The sequence below is a fragment of the Bombina bombina genome, chromosome 3 (assembly GCF_027579735.1).
Source record: "Bombina bombina isolate aBomBom1 chromosome 3, aBomBom1.pri, whole genome shotgun sequence".
NCBI classification, from domain to species: domain Eukaryota; kingdom Metazoa; phylum Chordata; class Amphibia; order Anura; family Bombinatoridae; genus Bombina; species Bombina bombina.
In genome coordinates, this window is record NC_069501.1 from 610,384,921 (window position 1) to 610,411,970 (window position 27,050).

Here is a 27,050-nt window from a genome sequence, read left to right on the forward strand (position 1 = left end):
TTCATGCTGACTTAGACTCAGCTGAGGGTTTCTTTAAATGCTTCCCCTTATTCCAGGACTGTATGGGCTTCCAAGAAGACTTGGATTGCTCCTGCTTGGAAGAGGGAGAGAAAGACTTTTGACCTCTGAAGTTACGAAAGGACTGAAAATTACTTTGACGTTCTTTGAGTCTGTTCTTCTTGTCTTGCGGTAGAAAAGACCCTTCTCCACTCATAATATCAGAAATTATTTCTGCCAGACCAGGTCAGAACAAGGTCTTACCCTTGTAAAGAAATGCCAGAAGTTTTGACTTAGAATTAACATCAGCTGACCAAGATTTTAGCCACAATGCCCTACGGGCTAGGACAGAGAAGCCAGACATCTTGGCTCCCAGTCAAATAACTTGCATGATAGCCTCAGAAAACAGAATTTATGCTTACCTGATAAATTACTTTCTCCAACGGTGTGTCCGGTCCACGGCGTCATCCTTACTTGTGGGATATTCTCTTCCCCAACAGGAAATGGCAAAGAGTCCCAGCAAAGCTGGTCACATGATCCCTCCTAGGCTTCGCCCACCCCAGTCATTCGACCGACGGACGGGAGGAAATATATATAGGAGAAACCATATGATACCGTGGTGACTGTAGTTAGAGAAAATAATTCATCAGACCTGATTAAAAAACCAGGGCGGGCCATGGACCGGACACACCGTTGGAGAAAGTAATTTATCAGGTAAGCATAAATTCTGTTTTCTCCAACATTGGTGTGTCCGGTCCACGGCGTCATCCTTACTTGTGGGAACCAATACCAAAGCTTTAGGACACGGATGAAGGGAGGGAGCAAATCAGGTCACCTAAATGGAAGGCACCACGGCTTGCAAAACCTTTCTCCCAAAAATAGCCTCCGAAGAAGCAAAAGTATCAAATTTGTAAAATTTGGCAAAAGTGTGCAGTGAAGACCAAGTCGCTGCCTTACATATCTGGTCAACAGAAGCCTCGTTCTTGAAGGCCCATGTGGAAGCCACAGCCCTAGTGGAGTGAGCTGTGATTCTTTCAGGAGGCTGCCGTCCGGCAGTCTCATAAGCCAATCGGATAATGCTTTTAAGCCAAAAGGAAAGAGAGGTAGAAGTCGCTTTTTGACCTCTCCTTTTACCAGAATAAACAACAAACAAGGAAGATGTTTGTTTGAAATCTTTAGTAGCCTCTAAATAGAATTTTAGAGCACGGACTACGTCCAAATTGTGTAACAAATGTTCCTTCTTTGAAACTGGATTCGGACACAAAGAAGGTACAACTATCTCCTGGTTAATATTTTTGTTGGAAACAACTTTCGGAAGAAAACCAGGCTTAGTACGCAAAACCACCTTATCTGCATGGAACACCAGATAGGGCGGAGAACACTGCAGAGCAGATAACTCTGAAACTCTTCTAGCAGAAGAAATTGCAACCAAAAACAAAACTTTCCAAGATAGTAACTTAATATCTACGGAATGTAAGGGTTCAAACGGAACCCCTTGAAGAACTGAAAGAACTAGATTTAGACTCCAGGGAGGAGTCAAAGGTCTGTAAACAGGCTTGATCCTAACCAGAGCCTGAACAAATGCTTGAACATCTGGCACGGCTGCCAGTCTTTTGTGAAGTAAAACAGATAAAGCAGAGATCTGTCCCTTTAGAGAACTTGCAGATAATCCTTTCTCCAAACCTTCTTGGAGAAAGGATAGAATCTTAGGAATTCTTATATTGTTCCATGGGAATCCTTTAGATTCACACCAACAGATATATTTTTTCCATATTTTATGGTAAATTTTTCTAGTTACAGGCTTTCTAGCCTGAATCAGAGTATCTATTACAGAATCTGAAAACCCACGCTTTGATAAAATCAAGCGTTCAATCTCCAAGCCGTCAGTTGGAGGGAAACCAGATTCGAATGTTCGAATGGACCCTGAACAAGAAGGTCCTGTCTCAAAGGTAGCTTCCATGGTGGAGCCGATGACATATTCACCAGGTCTGCATACCAAGTCCTGCGTGGCCACGCAGGAGCTATCAAGATCACCGAGGCCCTCTCCTGATTGATCCTGGCTACCAGCCTGGGGATGAGAGGAAACGGTGGGAATACATAAGCTAGGTTGAAGGTCCAAGGTGCTACTAGTGCATCTACTAGAGTCGCCTTGGGATCCCTGGATCTGAACCCGTAGCAAGGAACCTTGAAGTTCTGACGAGACGCCATCAGATCCATGTCTGGAATGCCCCATAATTGAGTTATTTGGGCAAAGATTTCCGGATGGAGTTCCCACTCCCCCGGATGGAATGTCTGACGACTCAGAAAATCCGCTTCCCAATTTTCCACTCCTGGGATGTGGATCGCAGACAAGTGGCAGGAGTGATCCTCCGCCCATTGAATTATCTTGGTCACTTCTTTCATCGCCAGGGAACTCCATGTTCCCCCCTGATGATTGATATATGCAACGGTCGTCATGTTGTCTGACTGAAACCTTATGAATTTGGCCTTTTTCTAGTTGAGGCCAAGCTCTGAGAGCATTGAATATCGCTCTCAGTTCCAGAATGTTTATCGGGAGAAGAGACTCTTCCCGAGACCATAGACCCTGAGCTTTCAGGGATTCCCAGACCGCGCCTCAGCCCACTAGGCTGGCGTCGGTCGTGACAATGACCCACTCTGGTCTGCGGAAGCTCATTCCCTGTGACAGATTGTCCAGGGTCAGCCACCAACGGAGTGAATCTCTGGTCTTTTGATCTACTTGAATCGTCGGAGACAAGTCTGTATAATCCCCATTCCACTGTCTGAGCATGCACAGTTGTAATGGTCTTAGATGAATTCGTGCAAAAGGAACTATGTCCATTGTTGCAACCATCAATCCTATTACTTCCATGCACTGCGCTATGGAAGGACGAGGAACAGAATGAAGTACTTGACAAGAGCTTAGAAGTTTTGATTTTCTGACCTCTGTCAGAAAAATCCTCATTTCTAAGGAATCTATTATTGTTCCCAAGAAGGGAACTCTTGTTGACGGGGACAGAGAACTTTTTTCTTTGTTCACCTTCCATCCGTGAGATCTGAGAAAGGCTTGGACGATGTCCGTATGAGCCTTTGCTTTTGACAGGGACGACGCTTGAATCAGGATGTCGTCCAAGTAAGGTACTACTGCAATGCCCCTTGGTCTTAGAACTGCTAGAAGGGACCCTAGTACCTTTGTGAAAATCCTTGGAGCAGTGGCTAATCCGAATGGAAGTGCCACAAACTGGTAATGCTTGTCCAGAAAAGCGAACCTTAGGAACTGATGATGTTCCTTGTGGATAGGAATATGTAGGTACGCATCCTTTAAATCCACGGTAGTCATAAATTGATTTTCCTGGATAGTAGGTAGGATCGTTCGAATAGTTTCCATTTTGAACGATGGTACCCTGAGAAATTTGTTTAGGATCTTTAGATCCAAAATTGGTCCGAATGTTCCCTCTTTTTTGGGAACTATGAACAGATTGGAATAAAATCCCATTCCTTGTTCTCTTATTGGAACTGGATGTATCACTCCCATCTTTAACAGGTCTTCTACACAATGTAAGAATGCCTGTCTCTTTATTTGGTTTGAAGATAATTGAGACCTGTGGAACCTCCCCCTTGGGGGTAGTTCCTTGAATTCCAGGAGATAACCTTGAGAAACTATTTCTAGCGCCCAAGGATCCTGAACATCTCTTGCCCAAGCCTGAGCAAAGAGAGAAAGTCTGCCACCCACTAGATCCGGTCCCGGAGCGGGGGCTATCCCTTCATGCTGTTTTGGTAGCAGTGGTAGGCTTCTTGGCCTGCTTACCCTTGTTCCAGCCTTGCATTGGTTTCCAGGCTGGTTTGGGTTGTGAAGTATTACCCTCTTGCTTAGAGGATACAGAATTAGAGGCTGGTCCGTTTCTGCGAAATGGACGAAAATTAGGCTTATTTTTAGCCTTAAAAGACCTATCCTGTGGGAGGGCGTGGCCCTTTCCCCCAGTGATGTCTGAAATAATCTCTTTCAAATCAGGTCCAAATAATGTTTTACCTTTGAAAGGAATGTTAAGCAATTTTGTCTTGGAAGACACATCCGCTGACCAAGACTTTAGCCAAAGCGTTCTGCGCGCCACGATAGCAAACCCTGAATTTTTCGCCGCTAATCTAGCTAATTGCAAAGCGGCATCTAAAACAAAAGAGTTAGCCAATTTAAGTGCTTGAACTCTGTCCATAACCTCCTCATACGAAGATTCTTTACTGAGCGACTTTTCTAGTTCCTCGAACCAGAAACACGCTGCCGTAGTGACAGGAACAATACATGAAATTGATTGTAGAAGGTAACCTTGCTGTACAAAAATCTTTTTAAGCAAACCCTCTAATTTCTTATCCATAGGATCTTTGAAAGCACAACTATCTTCGATAGGAATAGTAGTGCGTTTGTTTAGAGTAGAAACCGCCCCCTCGACCTTGGGGACTGTCTGCCATAAGTCCTTTCTGGGGTCGACTATAGGAAATAATTTCTTAAATATAGGGGGGGGAACAAAAGGTATGCCGGGCCTTTCCCACTCTTTATTTACTATGTCCGCCACCCGCTTGGGTATAGGAAAAGGCGGTGGGGGTCACCGGAACCTCTAGGAACTTGTCCATCTTACATAATTTCTCTGGAATGACCAAATTGTCACAATCATCCAGAGTAGATAACACCTCCTTAAGCAGAGCGCGGAGATGTTCTAATTTAAATTTAAATGTCACAACATCAGGTTCAGCTTGATGAGAAATTTTTCCTGAATCTGAGATTTCTCCATCAGACAAAACCTCCCTCATGGCCCCTTGAGATTGGTGTGAGGGTATGTCAGAACAGTTATCATCAGCGTCCTCTTGCTCTTCAGTGTTTAAAACAGAGCAATCGCGCTTTCTCTGATAAGTAGGCATTTTGGATAAAAGATTTGCTATGGAATTATCCATTACAGCCGTTAATTGTTGCATGGTAATAAGAATTGGCGCACTAGATGTACTAGGGGCCTCCTGTGTGGGCATAACTGGTGTAGACACAGTAGGGGATGATGTAGTATCATGTTTACTCCCCTCATTTGAGGAATCATCTTGGGCAATATCATTATCTGTGGCATTACTGTCCTTACTTTGTTTGGACACTATGGCACAATTATCACATAAATTTAAATGGGGAGACACATTGGCTTTCATACATATAGAACATAGCTTATCTGATGGTACAGACATGTTAAACAGGCTTAAACTTGTCAACAAAGCACAAAAAAAGTTTTAAAATAAAACCGTTACTGTCACTTTAAATTTCAAACTGAAAACACTTTATTACTGAATATGTGAAAAAGTATGAAGGAATTGTTCAAAATTCACCAAAATTTCACCACAGTGTCTTAAAGCATTAAAAGTATTGCACACCAAATTTCAGAGCTTTAACCCTTAAATTAACGGAACCTGAGCCATTTTCAAATTTAACCCCTATACAGTCCCAGCTATATGCTTTGCTGAGACCCAACCAAGCCCAGAGGGGAATACGATACCAAATGACGCCTTCTAGAAGCTTTTTTAGTGATTCTTAGATCCTCACACATGCATCTGCATGCCTTGCTCTCCAAAAACAACTGCGCAGTAATGGCGCGAAAATGAGGCTGAGTCTATAACTAGAAAGGCCCCCAGACTAAAAAAGGTGTCCAACACAGTGCCTGCCGTTTTTTAAACGTTCCCCAAGATTATAATGCCAATTATAAGCTACAATCTGCATAATATGCCCCAATAAAGCAATCGTTTTAGCCCATAAAAATGTCTACCAGTTTTTAAGCCCTTTTTTAAGCCCTTTATTCTTTTATATTTGACTAAGAAAATGGCTTACCGGTCCCCATGAGGGGAAATGACAGCCTTCCAGCATTACATGGTCTTGTTAGAAATATGGCTAGTCATACCTTAAGCAGAAAGGTCTGCTAACTGTTTCCCCCAACTGAAGTTACTTCATCTCAACAGTCCTGTGTGGAAACAGCAACCGATTTTAGTTACTGTCTGCTAAAATCATCTTCCTCTTACAAACAGAAATCTTCATCCTTTTCTGTTTCAGAGTAAATAGTACATACCAGCACTATTTTAAAATAACAAACACTTGATAAAAGAATAAAAACTACATTTAAACACCAAAAAACTCTTAACCATCTCCGTGGAGATGTTGCCTGTGCAACGGCAAAGAGAATGACTGGGGTGGGCGGAGCCTAGGAGGGATCATGTGACCAGCTTTGCTGGGACTCTTTGCCATTTCCTGTTGGGGAAGAGAATATCCCACAAGTAAGGATGACGCCGTGGACCGGACACACCAATGTTGGAGAAATAAAGGAATTGGCTAGTTTGAGAGCCTTAATCCTATCTTGTATCTCCTCCAACAGAGTCTCTACTAAAATTGATTTAGACAAGGCAATAATATGCCACACTTGCTACTGTGGCAATACAAACTGTAGGTTGCCATTGAAGGCCTTGATGAATATACATCTTCTTCAAATAAGCGTCCAGCTTTTTGTCCATAGGATCCTTAAAGGAGCAGCTATCCTCTATAGGGATCGTAGTTCTCTTAGCCAGAGTAGAAATAGCCCCTTCTACTTTAGGCACCATGCGCCAAGAATTTTTAATGGAGTCAGCAACAGGAAACATCTTTTTAAATACAGGAGACGGGGAGAAAGGAATCTCTGGCTTCTCCCATTCCTGTGAAATAATCTCAATCACACAGTCTGGGACAGGAAAAACGTCCACAGAGGAAGGAATATCATAGTATTTATTAAGTTCATTAGACTTCTTACGTTTGACAATGACAGAAGTGCTTATTTAAGCAAAATGTAAACCATCATCAGCTAGATACACATTAAATAAATGTGGAATCAATATTATTACTGATATATGAGCACTATGTAGCTTCTAATAGATTCCACATTTATTTAATATGTAGCTAGCTGATTATGGTTTCAATTTTGCTTAAATAAGCACTTTTATTGTATCCCAGGGACATGAGATAAGGAGTGGAATACCTTATCCAATATTTATTTTATTAATCCTGAATATTGGAGCTCCTTTATTTGTTTATATATCTGTTAGTAGGTTTACACAAGTTACCTGTATGTAGCGTTATCCAATATAGACCACTGATTGGTTGGGCCACTAATGGCGTAATATACGGCCCATATTTTGACTACTATGCCATAATAATATTTGTGAATATAGTACACTCGCAAATTGAGCTAAGTATAATACAGTGAGTGCAGAATTATTAGGCAAATGAGTATTTTGACCACATCATCCTCTTTATGCATGGTGTCTTACTCCAAGCTGTATAGGCTCGAAAGCCTACTACCAATTAAGCATATTAGGTGATGTGCATCTCTGTAATGAGAAGGGGTGTGGTCTAATGACATCAACACCCTATATCAGGTGTGCATAATTATTAGGCAACTTCCTTTCCTTTGGCAAAATGGGTCAAAAGAAGGACTTGACAGGCTCAGAAAAGTCAAAAATAGTGAGATATCTTGCAGAGGGATGCAGCACTCTTAAAATTGCAAAGCTTCTGAAGCGTGATCATCGAACAATCAAGCGTTTCATTCAAAATAGTCAACAGGGTCGCAAGAAGCGTGTAGAAAAACCAAGGCGCAAAATAACCGCCCATGAACTGAGAAAAGTCAAGCGTGCAGCTGCCAAGATGCCACTTGCCACCAGTTTGGCCATATTTCAGAGCTGCAATATCACTGGAGTGCCCAAAAGCACAAGGTGTGCAATACTCAGAGACATGGCCAAGGTAAGAAAGGCTGAAAGACGACCACCACTGAACAAGACACACAAGCTGAAACGTCAAGACTGGGCCAAGAAATATCTCAAGACTGATTTTTCTAAGGTTTTATGGACTGATGAAATGAGAGTGAGTCTTGATGGGCCAGATGGATGGGCCCGTGGCTGGATTGGTAAAGGGCAGAGAGCTCCAGTCCGACTCAGACGCCAGCAAGGTGGAGGTGGAGTACTGGTTTGGGCTGGTATCATCAAAGATGAGCTTGTGGGGCCTTTTCGGGTTGAGGATGGAGTCAAGCTCAACTCCCAGTCCTACTGCCAGTTTCTGGAAGACACCTTCTTCAAGCAGTGGTACAGGAAGAAGTCTGCATCCTTCAAGAAAAACATGATTTTCATGCAGGACAATGCTCCATCACACGCGTCCAAGTACTCCACAGCGTGGCTGGCAAGAAAGGGTATAAAAGAAGAAAATCTAATGACATGGCCTCCTTGTTCACCTGATCTGAACCCCATTGAGAACCTGTGTTCCATCATCAAAAGTGAGATTTACAAGGAGGGAAAACAGTACACCTCTCTGAACAGTGTCTGGGAGGCTGTGGTTGCTGCTGCACGCAATGTTGATGGTGAACAGATCAAAACACTGACAGAATCCATGGATGGCAGGCTTTTGAGTGTCCTTGCAAAGAAAGGTGGCTATATTGGTCACTGATTTGTTTTTGTTTTGTTTTTGAATGTCAGAAATGTATATTTGTGAATGTTGAGATGTTATATTGGTTTCACTGGTAAAAATAAATAATTGAAATGGGTATATATTTGTTTTTTGTTAAGTTGCCTAATAATTATGCACAGTAATAGTCACCTGCACACTCAGATATCCCCCTAAAATAGCTATAACTAAAAACAAACTAAAAACTACTTCCAAAACTATTCAGCTTTGATATTAATGAGTTTTTTGGGTTCATTGAGAACATGGTTGTTGTTCAATAATAAAATTAATCCTCAAAAATACAACTTGCCTAATAATTCTGCACTCCCTGTAGTTTTGCCATATTATCAGTTGACTAATCACAGTTTATATAAGATAGCCAATACACGACCAGTGTTCATACTCATAGACTAGCACTCACTACTGTCACCTACTTTCACTATATAAAGAGGAGGACATATATCACCTCGCACTACTAGCAGTAGCATTATGATACTATAATACAGCTTATTTAAATGCATGTTATTAATTTTATCTATATTAACTCTGGGCATTGAATGGGGAATATCTCCACCATTATCATATAGGGACACTCTACCATAGTGTCTCCTCAGTACAATTCCAGTTTTGCGTGATGGTGACTATACATGCATTGTGCTAATTATCCATCACAAGTATTCAGACACTTTTTCTGTCCTTCAAACCTCCACTTTACTTATTACCTATTTGGTATGGTATATTTATTCTGGGCAGATATAGTATGGACATAATTACTTAAGAATGATGTGCTAATATAATCATAGTTGTATCATAGTTGGGTATAGCTGGTATCCTGTCCAGCTTTGTGCTGGAATTGTAAATATAATATTCACTCTAGATACATAGCACCGATTTGTATTTGATTTACTATTATACTAATATCATGTGAAGATTTATACATAATAACCCTTCAGTTCATATAAGAGTAGTGCCACTGTTCTTCCAATAACATTGCTCCTTTAGTAAAAATCTCTAAATCTGACCAGTTCGGTTGTTGAAGTATACAAAAACACTGATCCACTGAACAAGTTGACTAACAATGTTCTTATTGCGTATATTCTTATAATGTGCAATGTTCTTACTGTTCTTACAAAGTAAGACATTTTATATGAAAATGTGTGTACTTAGAACTGACTGTTTAAAAAGCCTTAGTGTCTATCATTTGACATAGGGACTATAGGGACTGTCACATCTCCCAAACATAGCCTATAGAGGGATTCACTTCCCCTTATTTTAAAAAGGTTTCTGTGAATTTAAATAAAAACAGGGGATAACTCCACAGGAGTGAGCACAATGTTATCTAAATGGCACACATGAACTGCCTTGCTCTGAAAAGCTATAAAAATGCTCTGATATAAAGGTGGATTGCAGGGGCTTGGAAACAGGCAGAAATTTAGAGCTTTAAATGTTATAAAGTATATTAATAAAACAATGCTGGTTGTGCAAAGATGAGGAATGGGTAGTAAAGGCGATAACTATCTTTATAAACAACAAAAATTTTGGAGTAGACTGTCCCTTTAATATGGCCAAAAGTACAATGGACAGCTCCCTTAATAGCTGTAGTTAATGAGGCATTATACCAAATATACTACGGATTGTTATGGTTGTAATACAGGGCATTGTGCTTTATTTCGGCTGAGAAGAGCAGAAAAGTAGCCATGATTTTAAATTTTAAAACACTATGGGGCATATTTAACAATGTGCGAGCGGACATGATACAAAGTAGCATATCATGTCCGCTACACATCGATAAATCCCGACAGCATACATCAGCCAGTGTGTATCCTGTTGTATCAAAGAATTCTGCATGAAAAAACATAATTTATGCTTACCTGATAAATTGATTTCTCTTGTGGTGTATCCAGTCCACGGATCATCCATTACTTGTGGGATATTCTCCTTCCCAAAAGGAAGTTGCAAGAGGATCACCCACAGCAGAGCTGCTATATAGCTCCTCCCCTAACTGCCATATCCAGTCATTCGACCGAAAACAAGCAGAGAAAGGAGAAACCATAGGGTGCAGTGGTGACTGTAGTTTAAAATTAAAAAATACCTGCCTTAAAATGACAGGGCGGGCCGTGGACTGGATACAGCACAAGAGAAATAAATTTATCAGGTAAGCATAAATTATGTTTTCTCTTGTAAGGTGTATCCAGTCCAGGGATCATCCATTACTTGTGGGATACCAATACCAAAGCTAAAGTACACGGATGAAGGGAGGGACAAGGCAGGTACTTAAACGGAAGGTACCACTGCCTGTAAAACCTCTCTCCCAAAAATAGCCTCAGAAGAAGCAAAAGTATCAAATTTGTAGAATTTTGAAAAAGTATGAATTGAAGACCAAGTCACTGCCTTGCAAATCTGTTCAATAGAAGCCTCATTTTTAAAGGCCCATGTGGAAGCCACAGCTCTAGTAGAATGAGCTGTAATCCTTTCTGAAGGCTGCTGGCCAGCAATCTCATAGGCTAAGTGGATTATGCTTTTTAGCCAAAAAGATTCTTCTTCCAAATACTGCCTGAGATAAACAGCACACTCCGGTACCATTTAAAAATAACAAACTTTTGATTGAAGAATAAACTAAGTATAAAAAACCACAGACTCTCACGACCTCCTATCTATGTTGAGGCTTGCAAGAGAATGACTGAGTATGGCAGTTAGGGGAGGAGCTATATAGCAGCTTTGCTGTGGGTGGACTCTTGCAACTTCCTGTTGGGAAGGAGAATATATACCATAAGTAATGGATGATCCGTGGACTGGATACACTTAACAAGAGAAATGTAGGCTTTTTTCGTCTGTTTTATCTTAGACCAAGAGGAATCCGGCTTTCACATGGACTAGGAGATATCTGACTTTTGAAACACTGAAGAAAAGGATCATTGCATCTCGGAATGGCAAAAGGAGTGAAATCCTCCAGTGGACCTAATTCTGCCCTTTGTTTATTTAGCCTTGTGACAGAAAAGCTCCTTTACCCCCGTAATGTAGTAATGATAGCATCATGTCCATGTCCAAACAATATCCTTTCCTGAAATGGGAGAGAAATAAGTCAGCTTTTAGATAATATATCAGCAGACCATGGCCTCTATCATAGTCTGGCGTATTCAACTTTGCATCAGCAGCTCACAAGAGCTGCTGGTGCAACGCCACCCCCTGAAGACTCGCGGCCAATGGGCCGCCAGCAGGGGGGTGTCAATCAACCCGATCATACTCGATTGGGTTGATTTCCAGCAATGTCTGTCCACCTGATAAATTTCTTTCCGAATATGGAGAGTCCACGACATTGTTCAATTACTAGTGGGAATATCACTCCTGGCCAGCAGGAGGAGGCAAAGAGCATGTCACTCCCCTACCCATAATCCCCAGTCATTCGACCAAAGAGAAATGGAAAAGGAATAACACAAAGGTGTAGAGGTGCCTGAGGTTTAGTCAAAAATAACTGTCTTAATAAAGGGTGGGGTTGTGGACTCTCCATAGCCGGAAAGGAAGAAATTTATCAGGTAAGCATACATTTTGTTTTCTTTCCTAAGATATGGAGAGACCACTTTGTCATTCAATTACTAGTGGGAACCAACACCCAAGCTAGAGGGCACAGAATGAACAGGGAGGGAAAACAAGACAGGCAGACCTAAACAGAAGGCACCCCCGCTTGAAGAACCTTTCTCCCAAAAGAGGCATCAGCCGAGGCAAAAGTATCAAATTTGGAAAATTTGGAAAAAGTATGCAGAGAGGACCAAGTTGCAGCCCTGCAAATCTGTTCCACAGAAGCTTCATTTTTGAAAGCTCAAGAGGAGGAGATAGCCCTAGTGGAATGAGCTGTAATTCTCTCAAGAGGCTGCTGTCCAGCAATCTCATAACCAAATGAATCATACTTCTCAACCAGAGGAAAAGAGAAGTAGAAATAGCCTTCTGACCCTTATGCTTTCCTGAGAAACAAACAAACAGGGCAGAAGACTGGTGAAAATACTTAGTCGCCTGTAGGTAGAATTTTAGAGCATGCACAACATCCAAGTTATGCAACAGACGTTCTTTATGAGAAGAAGGATTGGGACAGAGAAAAGGAACAACAATTTCCTGATTAATATTTCTATCCAAAACCATTTTAGGAAGAAACCCCAATTTAGTATGAAGAGCCGCCTTATCCGCATGAAAGATAAGGTAAGGCAAATCACACTGCAAAGCCGAGAGTTCCGAAACTCTCAGAGCAGAAGAGATAGCAATAAGAAACAAAACCTTCCAAGATAGCAACTTAATATCTATGGAATGCATTGGCTCAAACGGAGCCTGTTGCAAAACTTTAAGAACAAGATTAAGGCTCCAAGGAGGAGCAACAGTTTTAAACACAGGCCTGATTCTGACGAGGGCCTGACAAAAAGATTGAACATCTGGCACATCCGCCAGATGCTTGTGTAACAAAATAGAAAATGCAGAAATCTGAGCTTTCAGGGAACTGACTGACAACCCTTTCTCCAGACATTCCTGAAGAAAAGACAAAATTCTAGGAATCCTAATTTTTTCGAGTAAAAGGCTTGCAAGCCTGGATCATGGTCTCAATGACCAACTCAGAAAATCCACGCTTAGACGGAACTAAGCGTTCAATCTCCAAGCAGTCAGCTTCAGAGAAACAAGATTTGGATGGAGGAATGGACCCTGAGTTAGAAGGTCCTTCCTCAGAGGCAACCTCCAAGGTGGCCGAGATTACATCTTCACTAGGTCTGCATACCAGATCCTGCTGGGCCATGCAGGAGCTATTAGAATTACTGATGATCTCTCTTGTTTGAAACAAGCAATAACTTGTGGAAGAAGTGCAAAAGGAGGAAACAGGTATGCTAGACCAAAATCCCAAGGAGCAGCCAGAGCATCTATCAGAGTGGCCTAAGGATCTCTTGACCTTGAAACGTACCTTGGAAGCTTTGCGTTCTGCCGAGATGTCAACAGATCCAACTCCAGCACCCCCCATTTGATGTTTAACTTGGAGAACACTTCCGGATGGAGAGCTCACTCCCCGGTGTCGTGTGTGAGCTCGTCTCAGGGGGAGTAATAAGAGGTCCAAACAAGGACTCACCTCAGGAGAGATAATCTTTATTACACTGTTGCAACAGTGTCTCAGCACAAAACACAGCAATGCAAGACTTACACATTTACATCTACATGCATTTTTATACCATTACAGTTCCTTACAAAGAAGAGAGCTAATTGGCTGATAATAATTGCCTAATAAATCTCACGTGATTAGTGGTTGCTAAAACAAAAACCAGGTTCTCTATGTTAGAATTAGTAAGATATGCTTTTTGGAATTTGGCCAGAGGCTAATTGGGTTGGAAAAATAATACTAGACAAAGAGGCCTTGATTTTAAGATATTTAGAAAGCAATCTATGGGGAAAAGCCAAAACAAAGTTATATGTTTGTGTAACTTATTTGGTGAGAAGCAAGTTGTTAGAAAAATGCAGATACGTAGCTTATTAGTTTATAAGTGAATTGCTGGAAAATACAGAAGTAATATATCTGCAGTTTCAGAGAAGAGTTCAGTAAAATAAAAGGAAAAGTTTGGTTAAACATATAAAATAATGAAAATAGAATAAGCAGCTCATAACAAATGTTTGTCTGCTCAGGAAATCCACTTCTCAGTTGTCCACTTCAGGAATGTGGATGGCAGATAGACAACAATTGTAAGCTTCTGCCCACTGAATAATCTGTGCCACCTCCTTCAAGGCTATGGAACCCTGAGTTCCTCACTGGTGGTAAGCCACTGAGGTGATGTTGTCCAACTGAAACCTGATAAACCGGGCTAAAGACAATTGAGGCCAAGCCATCAGAGCATTTTAAATCGCTCTCAACTCCAAGATGTTTATGGGGAGAGCAGACTCCTCCCGAGTCCATAGTCTCTGCGCTTTTAACAAATCCCAGACTGCTCCCCAGCCAAGCAGGCTGGTGTCCATGGTCACAATCACCCAGGAAGGTCTCCGGAAGCATGTGCCCTGAGACAGATTGTCCTGAGAAAGCCACCACAGGAGAGAGTCTCTTGTCGACTGGTCAAGATCTATCCTCTGAGACAGATCCGAATGGTCTCCATTCCATTGTCTGAGCATGCATAATTGCAGATCTCTTAAATGGAATTGAGCAAGAATAATGTCCATTGAAGCAACCATCTCCATACATTGAGCCACTGATGGCCAAACAGTAGACTGAAGAGAAAGACAAGAGGAGAAAATTTTGGATTCTCTTTTCCAGATTTACTTTCCAACATGGGAACGAAGAAAAGATAACAAGATCTCTGTATGAGAGTTTTCTTGTTGAAAAGATGGCGCCTGAACAAATATGTTGTCCAGGTATGGCGCCACTGCAATTCCGAGACCTGATCACTGCCAAGAGAGACCAAAGAACCTTTGAGAAAATTCTGGGAGCTGTGGCAAGTCCAAACGGAAGAGCCACAAACTGAAAATGTTTGTCTAGAAAAGTGAATCTCAGGAATGCCCTACCGCATCGCAAACACTATTTAAATATTATTAACCCCTAATCTACCCTCTGCCTACATCGCCCCCACTGTACTAAAGTTATTAAGTCCTACACCACCGCCACTATAATAAAACCATTAACCCCTAAACCTGAAAAGGGCATTTGTATTAGCATTGCCCTTAAAAGGGCATTTAGCTCTTTTACTGCCCAAAATCTAAATCTAAAAATAAAACCCACCCAAAAAAAAAATTAAAAAACCTAACACTAACCCCAAGACGATACACTTACAGTTTTTGAAGTTCCGCTTGAACAATCTTCATCCCTGCAGAGAAGTCCTCATCCAGGCGGCGAGAAGTCTTCATCCAGGCGGCCTCTTCAATCTTCATCCCAGCGGAGAAGTCCTCATCCAAGCGGTGATAAGTCTTCATCCAGACGGCCTCTTCAATCTTCATCCAAGCTGCATCTTCTATCCTGATCCCGACGGTGCGGGGCGCGTCCATCCTGAAGACATCCGACGGGGAGCATCCTCTTCATACAGTCGCCGCTGTATACTGAATCTTCAATGCAAGGTGCGCGGTTCAAAATGGCGTCCCTTGCATTCCTATTGGCTGAAAGATTTGAATCAGCCAATAGAATGAGAGCTGCTAAAATCCTATAGGCAGATTTGAACAGCCAATAGGATTTAAGCAGCTCTCATTCTATTGGCATTTTAAGGGCAATGCCCATACAAATGCACTTTTCAGTGCAATGGGTAGCTTAGGTTTTTTAGATAGTTTTTTTGTGGGTTTGGGGGGTTTGTAATGTTAGTGGGTATTTGTATTTTTTGTATTTTTTTTTTTTTAAGAAAAAGAGCTGCTATATTTAGGGCAATGCCCTACAAAAGCCCCTTTTAAGGGCCATTGGTAGTTTATTCTAGATTAGGTTTTTTTTATTTTGGGGTGGGTTTTTTGTAATGGGTATTAGAATAGGAATAATTTTTATTATTTTTGATAATTTGATTGTTATTTTGTGTTAAGTATTTTTTATGGGGTGTTTATTTTTCTTTTTTAGCAAAAGAGCTATTATCTTTAGGGCAATGCCCTACAAAAGGCCATTTTAAGGGCCCTTGGTAGTTTGGGGGGGTGGGGTTTGTATACTGTTAGGGGGTGTTTGTTATTTTTTGTAGCAAAAGAGCTGTTTAACTTAGGGCAATGACCTATAAAAGGCACTTTTAAGGGCCCTTGGTAGTTTGGGGGGGGTGTTTGTATACTGTTAGGGTGTGTTTGTTATTTTTTGTAGCAAAAGAGCTGTTAAACTTAGGGCAATTCCCTACAAAAGGCCCTTTTAAGGGCCCTTCGTAGTTTGGGGGGGTCTGTAGGGGGTGTTTGTTATTTTTTGTAGCAAAAAAACTGTTAAACTTAAGCCAATGCCCTACAAAACGCCCTTTTAAGAGCCCCAAAAGGCCCTTGTAAGGGGCCATGGTAGTTTATTTTAGATTAGGATTTTTTTATTTTTTTTTAAAGGGTATTAGAATAGGAATACATTTTATTATTTTGGATAATTTCATTTGGGGTTTTTTTTTGTAATGGTAGGTTTTTTTATATTTTGTAATTTTAGGTTTTAGTGTAAGGTAGTTAGTAAATAGTTAATAACTATTTACTAACTAGTCTACCTAGTTAAAATAAATACAAACTTACCTGTGAAATAAAAATAAAACCTAAGCTAGCTACAATATAATATTAGGTATATTGTAGCTAGCTTAGGGTTTATTTTACAGCTAAGTATGTATTTATTTTTAAATAGGTATTATTTAGTTAATAATTGTAAGTTTAATTTAGATCTATTTTAATTATGTTAAAGTTAGGGGTAGGGTTAGGTTTAGGGGTAGGGTTAGGGTTAGATGTAGGTGTAGGGGTTAATAGTTTAATTTAGATTGTTGCAATGTGGGGGGCTGGCGGTTTTGGGGTTAATAGGTTTATTTAGTTGATGATTGTAAGTTAAATGTAGCTCTATTTTAATTATGTTAAAGTTAGGGGGTGTTAGGGTTAGGGTTACGTTAGGGTTTAATAGTTTAATTTAGGTTGTTGCGATCTGGGAGACTGGCGGTTTAGGGGTTAATGGGTTTATTTAGTGGTAGTGATGTGGGAGGCCAGAGGTTTAGGGCTTAATATCTTTATTTAGATGGCGGCGATATCGGGAGCGGCAGATTAGGGGTTAATAACTGTAGGCAAGCGTCAGCGATGTCGGAGGCAGCAGATTAGGGGTGTTTAGACTCAGGGTTTATGTTAGGGTGTTAGGTTTAAACTGTATTTTCTTTTTACCCATAGACATCAATGGGGCTGCGTTACGGAGCTTTTCTTTCCGCGATCGCAGTTTTTTTCTGACTCGCTCTCCCCATTGATGTCTATGGGGAAAGCGTGCACAAGCACATCAAATCAGCGCTTGTTTATGGTGGGGTATGGAGCTTAAAAACCCCATATCGCCCACACAAGCCTGTTTTTTTTTAAACTTGTAATGGCAGCGCTATAGGGGATTAAATAACGCCACTTTGTTACGTTCGTTAATTTCCCTATAGTGCTCAAAACTCATAATCTAGGCGATTTTTCTTTTTTAAGTATGTTAATCCTAAATTATGCAACCTAATTTTGATTTATATATCTTTTTAAGAAAGGGAAAACACCCATATCACAGAAGCATAAAGCTAATTTAACATCTAACTCTCTGTTGATTCAAAAATTTTCCCACAAATTCAGATTTAAAGGGACATTAAAGTCAAATTTGAACCTTCATGTGTCCGAGTGTACAAATTTACGTCTGTAATCAAATTTACTTTTACATCTCTTGGAATCCTTTCTTGAAAAGCATACTTAGGAAACAGCAATGCACTTCCGGGAGCTAGCTGGTAATTAGTGCTACACATATATGCCTCTTGTCATTGGCTCACCTGTTGCTTTCAGCTAGCACCCAGTGGTGCATTGCTGCTCTGCAGCTGACTTTAACTGTGTGTTTAATCAATTTGCAGGGGATAAACACATCATTTTATGCAAGCAAAAGTGCAACAATAAAATGCTCATTTTTTTGCCTTCATTTATTTATTCTTTTAATTTAATGTGGTTTCCCTACTTTGGGGAATTGACATTACTATTCTAATTTCTTAAATAGTGGGGTGTGCAGATCTTCAATCATCTGATTATTGTGATGTTTATTTGCTACAAACATCTCTCTTAGGGAATAAATCAAAAGTAGTTAAATTAGGCATGGGTCATAGTTAGTTGGATATTACCCATAATGGTATTTATGAAGACAAATTATTACCGTTATAATGAATGCAAAACAGATGCTCCGTAAGTCCTGTCTTTCAACTTCCAACAAACACATGCTTTTCAAATGTAAATCCGTCCATTTCAGAAAATGAAATGTTTTAAACAAATACTTACAATTATGTTAAAGAGTTGGATGCACAATTGAAAAAAAAAAAAAAAATCAAACACTTTGCCAGTGTTCCTGCTATTACAATCTACTTGATAGTAATTCTGAAGCTCAATTTCACAGTTCTCCTGATAAAAAAGTAGCTATTGATTTATCATGCCTATTGATTTTTTTTTTTAAATGATTAGGTTAACTCATAAAGCATGTGATTCTTAATGAATTCTTTACTCAGCAAACATTCCATGTCTTTTGGCTGTGAAATTCTCTGGCATTATACTGGAGATAAAGCTTTTTATTACTTTCTGTCCTAGTGGTTGACTTTTATATATGCATTTTTATTGTGCACAGTTCCTTAATGGAGCACCGTGCCTTGAAACCATCTACTGCTTTTGCAGCATATGCTTCTTAGAATTTAATTATTTTATTTAAAAGCTGGGGGGTATTGGGTTGAAAAATGATCACTAATGATAAATGATTTACATCTCTATGTATGTTAAAAAAATAAGCCTCTTCTGTTAATGAGCTCTGTATTAGTCATAAAGAAAGACCAAATTCTTAGTCATCAAAGGCTAGCAGAATTTAAAATATAATGGGTTCAATTACAAGAGGTGCTTTAACATTAGCATGTGTTGAAATAAGCAATATCGCGACCGTGCTAACTTACACGCTTATTAAGTTGAAACGGGTGCATTTGAGCGTAAACAAAATTTGTGCTTGTCAGGTTAGCACGAGTAAAGACCTAGGGGCCCATTTATCAAGCTTGTGGGCTCGTGTTTCTGGCGAGTCTCCAGACTCGCCAGAAACAGCAGTTATGAAGCAGCGGTCTTTAAATGAGGCAGACAGGAATCACCGCAATTCAACCCGATCGAATACGATCGGGTTGATTGACACCCCCTGCTGGTGGCCAATTGGCCGTGAGTCAGCAGGGGGCAGCGTTGCACCAGCAGCTCTTGTGAGCTGCTGTTGCAATGCTGAATACGGAGAGCGTATTGCTCTCCGCATTCAGCGAGGTCTTGAGGACCTGATCCCCACTGTCGGATCAGGCCCGCAAGACCTTTGATAAATAGGCCCTCTAGCGTAAAGGTTAAGAGGTAAAAAAATTGCACCAAGCACAACATAAGTACATTAAAATAAAATGTTACACACATGTTTACACTATCTGATAAAAATCTATTCTTATAAATATATAAATAAATATATATATATATATATATATATATATATATATACGGTTAAAAGGTATATAGTATATGACAAGGTGTTTGACTGGAAAGAGCTATTATGTATTTGTGTGTATATGTGTATGTGTATAAATACTGTGTGTATATATATATATATATATATATATATATATATATATATATATATATATACATATATATATATATATATATATATATATATATATACATATATATATATATAAACAGGGGTCAAGTCCTACAAAAAAAAAGTGTGGGAACTCACCAAGACACTCCCACACAATAAATATGATTTTATTTATATATTTATATATACACACACATTGTATTTGTATGTATATAATCTATACAATTTGGTTAATGAAAGCAAATTATAACCAATGATTTGTTGAATGTTTGCCTTTGGGCCTGAGAATCCTCCTCTGTCACAGAGTCTCACCCACTTGAGGTGTAATAGTCCTATTTCTGCTGAGGGGAGCTAAATAACCCCAGAACAAGCCACACAGAAATATAAGCACCATATGTTACACACATTGCGGGGTGATCACACAGCAGCAGGACCGCTGACAGGCTTGCATTTAGTGTATTGTAGGAAGTGTTACTGCCCATTACTAGATAATCTCATCTCACTATCCCTCTAATCAGACTGTGCTCCAGCTCCTCCCACCAGCAGCAGCAGTGTTTACTGAAGCATTTCTGTTCTCTGTCCAAAGGGAACTTAGTTCCTCCTGCAAAAACATAATTTATGCTTACCTGATAAATTTATTTATCTTGAAGTGTATCCAGTCCACGGATCATCCATTACTTATGGAATATATTCTCCTTCCCAACAGGAAGCTGCAAGAGTCCACCTACAGCAAAGCTGCTATATAGCTCCTCCCCTAACTGCCATATTCAGTCATTCGACCGAAAACATGCAGAGAAAGGAAAAACCATAGGGTGCAGTGGTGACTGTAGTTCAAATGAAAAAATTACCTGCCTTAAAGTGACAGGGCGGGCCGTGGACTGGATACACTACAAGAGAAATAAATTTATCAGGTAAGCATAAATTATGTTTTCTCTTGTTAAGTGTATCCAGTCCACGGATCATCCATTACTTATGGAATACCAATACCAAAGCTAAAGTACACGGATGATGGGAGGGACAAGGCAGGTACTTAAACGGAAGTTACCACTGCCTGTAAAAAACCCTTTCTCCCAAAAATAGCCTCCGAAGAAGCAAGGTATCAAATTTGTTAAATTTGAAAAGTATGAAGCGCAGACCAAGACTCCGTCTTGTAAATCTGTTCAACAGAAGCCACATTTAAAAAAGGCCCAAGTGAAAACCACAGCTCTAGTAGAATGAGCTGTAATCCCTTCAGGAGGCTGCTGTCCAGCAGTCTCATAAGCTAAATGAATTATGCTTTTTAACCAAAAAGACAGAGAGGCTGCTGAAGTCTTTTGACCTCTCCTCTGTCCAGAATAGACAACAAACAAGGTGAACGTTTGATGAAAACTGTAGTAGCTTGTAAGTAAAACTTTAAAGCAAAAACCACGTCCAATATTGTGTAATAGACGTTCCTTCTTTGAGGAAGGATTAGGATACAAGCATGGAACAACTATCTCTTGAGTGATGTACTTGTTAGATACCACCTTAGGAAAAAAACCAGGTTGGTACGCAGGACTACCTTATCCGTACGAAGGACCAGATAAGGAGAATCACATTGTAACACAGATAACTTGGAGACTCTACGAGTCGAGGAATTAGCTACCCAAAAGGAACTTTCCAAGATAAAGATTGATATCTATGGAACAAAAAAGGTTCAAACGGAACTTCTTGAAGAACCTTAAGAATCAGGTTTAAGCTCCATGGCGGAGCAACAGTTTTAAACACAGGCTTGGATCTAACCAAAGCCTGACCAAATGCCTGAACGTCTAGAATACCTGCCAGACGCTTGTGCAAAAAAATAGACAGAGTAAAAATCTGTCCCCTTTTAAGGAATTAGCTGACAACCCTTTTCTCAAAAAACATCTTGGAGAAAAGATAATATCCTGGGAATCCAGACTTTACTCCATGAGTAACCCTTGGATTCATAACAATCAGATATTTACACCATATCTATGTTCAATTTTCCTAGAAACAGGCTTTCATGTCTGTATTAAGGTATCAATGACTGACTCGGAGAAGCCATGCTTTGATAACATCAAGCGTTCAGTCTCCAGGCAGTCCATCTCAGATTGATTCTATTTAGATGGTTGAAAGGACCCTGAGGTAGAGGGACCTGTCTCAGAAGCAGAGACCGTGATGAAAAGGATGACATGTCCACCAGATCTGCATACCAGGTCCTGCGTGGCTACGCAGGCGCTGTCAAAAACACCAAAGCCCTCTCCTGCTTGGTCTTGACCTCCGGAGGAAATCCCACTCCCCCGGAAGAAAAGTCTGACGACTTAGAAAATCCACCTCCCAGTTCTCAACACCTGGGATATGGATAGCTGATAGACAAGAGTGAGTCTCTGTCCAGTGAATTATTGTAAGACTTCTAACATTGCTAGGGAACTTCTGTTCCCCCTTGATGGCTGATGTAAGCCACAGTCGTGTATATTGTCCGACTGAGTATGATGTACCTCAGAGTTGCTAACTGAGGCCAAGTCTGAAGAGCATGGAATATCACTCCCAGTTCCAGAATATTTATTAGAAGGAGGGTCTCCTCCTAAGTCCACTATCCCTGAGCCTTCAGGGAGTTCCAGACCGCATCCCAACCTAAAAGGCTGGCATCTATTGTAACAATTGTCCCATCTGACCTGCGGAAGGTCATACCCTTGGACAGATGGACCCGACATAGTCACCAGAGAAGAGAATCTCTGGTCTCTTGGTCCAGGTTTAACAGGGGGACAAATCTGTGTAATCCCCGTTCCTCTGACTGAGCATGCATAGTTGCAGCGGTCTGAAATGTAGACGTGCAAACGGTACTATGTCCCTTGCCACTACAATTAAGCCGATTTCATTCATGTACTGAGCCACCGAAGGGCGCGGATGGGATGAAAAAACACGGCAGAAATTTAGAAACTTTTGACAACCTGGACTCCGTCAGGTAAATTTTCATTTCTACAGAATCTATCAGAGTCCCTAGGAGGGAAACCCTTGAGATTGGGGATAGAGAACTCTTTCCTTGTTCACTTTCCACCCATGTGATCTCAGAAATGCCAGTACTACGTCCGTATGAGACTGGGCAAATTGGATGTTTGGCGCCTGTATCAGGATGTCGTCTAAATAAGGGGCCACTTCTATGACCCGCGGTCTAAGGACCGCCAAAGCGACCCCAGAACCTCCATAAAGATTCTTGGGGCTGTAGATATCCCAAAGGAAAGAGCTACAAACTGGTAATGCCTGTCTAGAAAGGCAAACCTGAAAAACGATGGTGATCTTTACGCATCACAATGTGAGGATAAGCATCCTTCAAATCCATTGTAGTCCTCTATTGACTCTCCTGAATCATAGTTAAGATGGTACGAATAGTTTCCATCTTAAATGACGGAATTCTGAGGAATTTGTTTAAGATCTTTAGATCCAAAATAGGTCTGAAGGTTCCCTCTCCTTGGGAACCACAAACAGATTTGAGTAAAAACTCTGTCCCTGTTCCTCTCTTGGAACTGGATGGATCTCGTACACAATGTAAGAATGCCTCCTTCTTTATATGGTTTGCAGATAATTGTGAAAGGCGAAATCTCCCCTTTTTTTGGGGGGGAATCTTTGAAATCCAGAAGATATCTCTGGGATATAAATTCCAATGCCTAGGGATCCTGGGCATCTCTTGCCCACGCCTGGGCGAAGAATGAAAGTCTGCCCCCTATAGGATCCGTTACCGGATAGGGAGCCGTTCTACATGCTGTCTTAGAGGCAGCAGCAGGCTCCTTGGCCTGCTTATCTTTGTTCCAGGTCCGATTGTCTCCAGACCGCCTTGGACTGAGCAAAAATTCCCTCTTGTTTTGCCTTAGAGGAAGATGATGCCACACCTGCCCTGAAGTTTTTAAAAGGCACGAAAATTAGACTTTTTTTTTTTTTTTTTGGCCCTTGATTTGGACCTATCCTGAGGAAGGGCATGACCTTTTCCTCCAGTGATATAAGCAATAATCTCCTTCAAACCAGGCCCGAATAGGGTCTGCCCCTTGAAGGGAAGTTAAGTAGCTTATTTATTAAAGTCACGACAGCTGACCATGATATAAGCCATAGCGCTCTGCGCGCCAGTATAGTAAAAAAACAGAATTCTTAGCCGTTAGTCTAGTCAAATGAACAAGGCATCAGAAAACAAAGGAATTGGCTAGCATAAGCTTGTCAAATATATTCATCCAATGGAGTCGCTTAACTGTAAAGCCTCATCAAGAGACTCAACCCAGAACGCCGCAGCAGCAGTGACAGAAGCAATGTATGCAAGGGGCTGCAGGATAAAACCCTGTTGAATAAACATTTTTTATCCATTGGATCTAAAAAGCACAACTGTCCTCGTCAGAGGTAGTGGTACGCTTAGCTAGAGTAGAAACTCTTCTCTCCACCTTAGGAACTGTCTGCCAGAAGTCCCGTGTGGTGGTAACTATTAGAAAACATTCTTCTAAAAAATAGGAGGGGAAGAGAACGGCACACCTGGTCTATCCCATTCCTTATTAAAAAAAAAAAATTTAGTAAACCTCTTTAGGTATTGGAAAAACATCAGTACACACCGGCACTGCATATTATTTATCCAGTCTACACAATTTCTCTGGCCCTGCGATTGTACACATTCATTCAGAGCAGCCAAAGCCTCCCTGAGCAACAAGTGGAGGTTCTCAAGCATAAATTTTAAATGTAGAAATATCAGAATCAGGTTAAATCATCTTCCCTGAGTCAAAAAAAATCACCCACAGACTAAGCATATTGTGAGGTAGTATCATACATGGTTCTTAAAGCGTCTGTATGCTCTGTATCTACCCCCAGAGCTAACTGCTTTCCTTTAATTTCAGGTAGTCTGACTAATACTGCTGCCAGAATATTATTCACCACCTTTGCCATGTCTTGTAAAATAAACGCTATGGGCGCCCTTGATGTACTTGGCGCCATTTGAGCGTGAGTCCCTGAAGCGGGAGTCGAAGGGTCTGAAACGTGGGGAGAGTTAGTCGGCATAACTTTCCCCTCGACAGAATCCCCTGGTAAAAGAAACGCTATGGGTGCCCTTGATGTACTTGGCGCCATTTGAGCGTGAGTCCCTAAAGCGGGAGTCAAAAGGTCTGACACGTGGGGAGAGTTAGTCGGCATAACTACCCCCACGACAGAATCCTCTGGTGATAATGTTTTTAAAGACAAAAAATGATCTTTATTGTTTAACATGAAATCAGTACATCTGGTACACATTCTAAGATGGGGTTCCACCATGGCTTTAAAACATAATGAACACAGAGCTTCCTCTATGTTAGACATGTTGGAACAGACTAATAATGAGACTAGTAAGCTTGGAAAACACTTTAAATCAAGTTAACAAGCAAATATATAAAACGTTACTGTGCCCTTAAGAGAAACAAATTTTGTCAAAATTTGAAAAACAGTGAAAAAAAAAAAGGCAGTAAAACAAACGAAATTTTTACAGTACATGTAATAAGGTAACAGAGCATTGCACCCACTTGCTAATGGATGACTAACCCCTTAATGCAAAAAACAGATAAAAAAAAACAAAAAAAAAACGACATAGACGTTTTTAAAAACAGACACAACAAACTGCCACAGCCAACAGTGGGAAGCTTCAGTTAACTGTTTCTATGCAAAATTTAAGCCAGCCATGTAGAAAAAACTTAGGCCCCAATAAGTTTTATCACCAAACATATGTTAAAAAACGATTAAACATGCCAGCAAACGTTTTAAAACACATTTTTACAAGAGTATGTATCAGTCGCTTTTACTGCATTTAAGGCTATATCAACATTACAGTGTTATCACCAATGTACGTTAAAAAATGATTAAACATGCCAGCAAACGTTTTAAAACACATTTTTATAAGAGTATGTATCTCTATTAATAAGCCTGATACCAGTCGCTATCGCTGCATTTAAGGCTTTACTTACATTACTTCGGTATCAGCAGTATTTTCTTAGTCAATTCCATTCCTAGAAAAATATTTTACTGCACATACCTTATCTGCAGGAAAACCTGCACGCCATTCCCCCTCTGAAGTACCTCACTCCTCAGAATGTGTGAGAACAGCAAATGGATCTTAGTTACGTCTGCTAAGATCATAGAAAAACACAGGCAGATTCTTCTTCCAAATACTGCCTGAGATAAACAGCACACTCCGGTGCCATATAAAAATAACAAACTTTTGATTGAAGAATAAACTAAGTAGAAAGCACCACAGACTCTCACAACCTCCTATCTATGTTGAGGCTTGCAAGAGAATGACTGAATATGGCAGTTAGGGGAGGAGCTATATAGCAGCTTTGCTGTAGGTGGACTCTTGCAGCTTCCTGTTGGGAAGGAGAATATATTCCATAAGTAATGGATGATCCGTGGACTGGATACACTTAACAAGAGAAAATAATGCAGGAACTCCATTCCCATGCGTTCCCGTAGAAGTGCACTCTCACTTAAAACAAACACATCCACCAGGGTGCTAGCAAGAGCTGTAAATATCAAAAAGAACAGTTTGCACTCTGGAATTCTTCAAAAATGTTTTAATCAAACAGGTGACATATCGGGGTCAATCGCCGCTTCCTCAAAAAAAATTATGCATCCATTTAAATAACATCAAATTGACCACACATAAATTGTAGACATTAATGTTGTAAATTACTATTATAGCTTGAAAAACATAATTTATGCTTACCTGATAAATTTATTTCTCTTGTGGTGTATCCAGTTCACGGATCATCCATTACTTGTGGGATATTCTCCTTCCCAACAGGAAGTTGCAAGAGGATCACCCACAGCAGAGCTGCTATATAGCTCCTCCCCTAACTGCCATATCCAGTCATTCGACCGAAACAAGCTGAGAAAGGAGAAACCATAGGGTACAGTGGTGACTGTAGTTTAAATTAAATTTTAGACCTGCCTTAAAAGGACAGGGCGGGCCGTGGACTGGATACACCACAAGAGAAATAAATTTATCAGGTAAGCATAAATTATGTTTTCTCTTGTAAGGTGTATCCAGTCCACAGATCATCCATTACTTGTGGGATAACAATACCAAAGCTAAAGTACACGGATGAAGGGAGGGACAAGGCAGGCTTAAATGGAAGGAACCACTGCCTGAAGAACCTTTCTCCCAAAAATAGCCTCCGAAGAAGCAAAAGTATCAAATTTGTAAAATTTTGAAAAGGTATGAAGCGAAGACTAAGTCGCCGCCTTGCAAATCTGTTCAACAGAAGCCTTATTTTTAAAGGCCCAGGTAGAAGCCACAGCTCTAGTAGAATGAGCTGTAATCCTTTCAGGGGGCTGCTGTCCAGCAGTCTCATAGGCTAAGCGTATTACGCTCTGAAG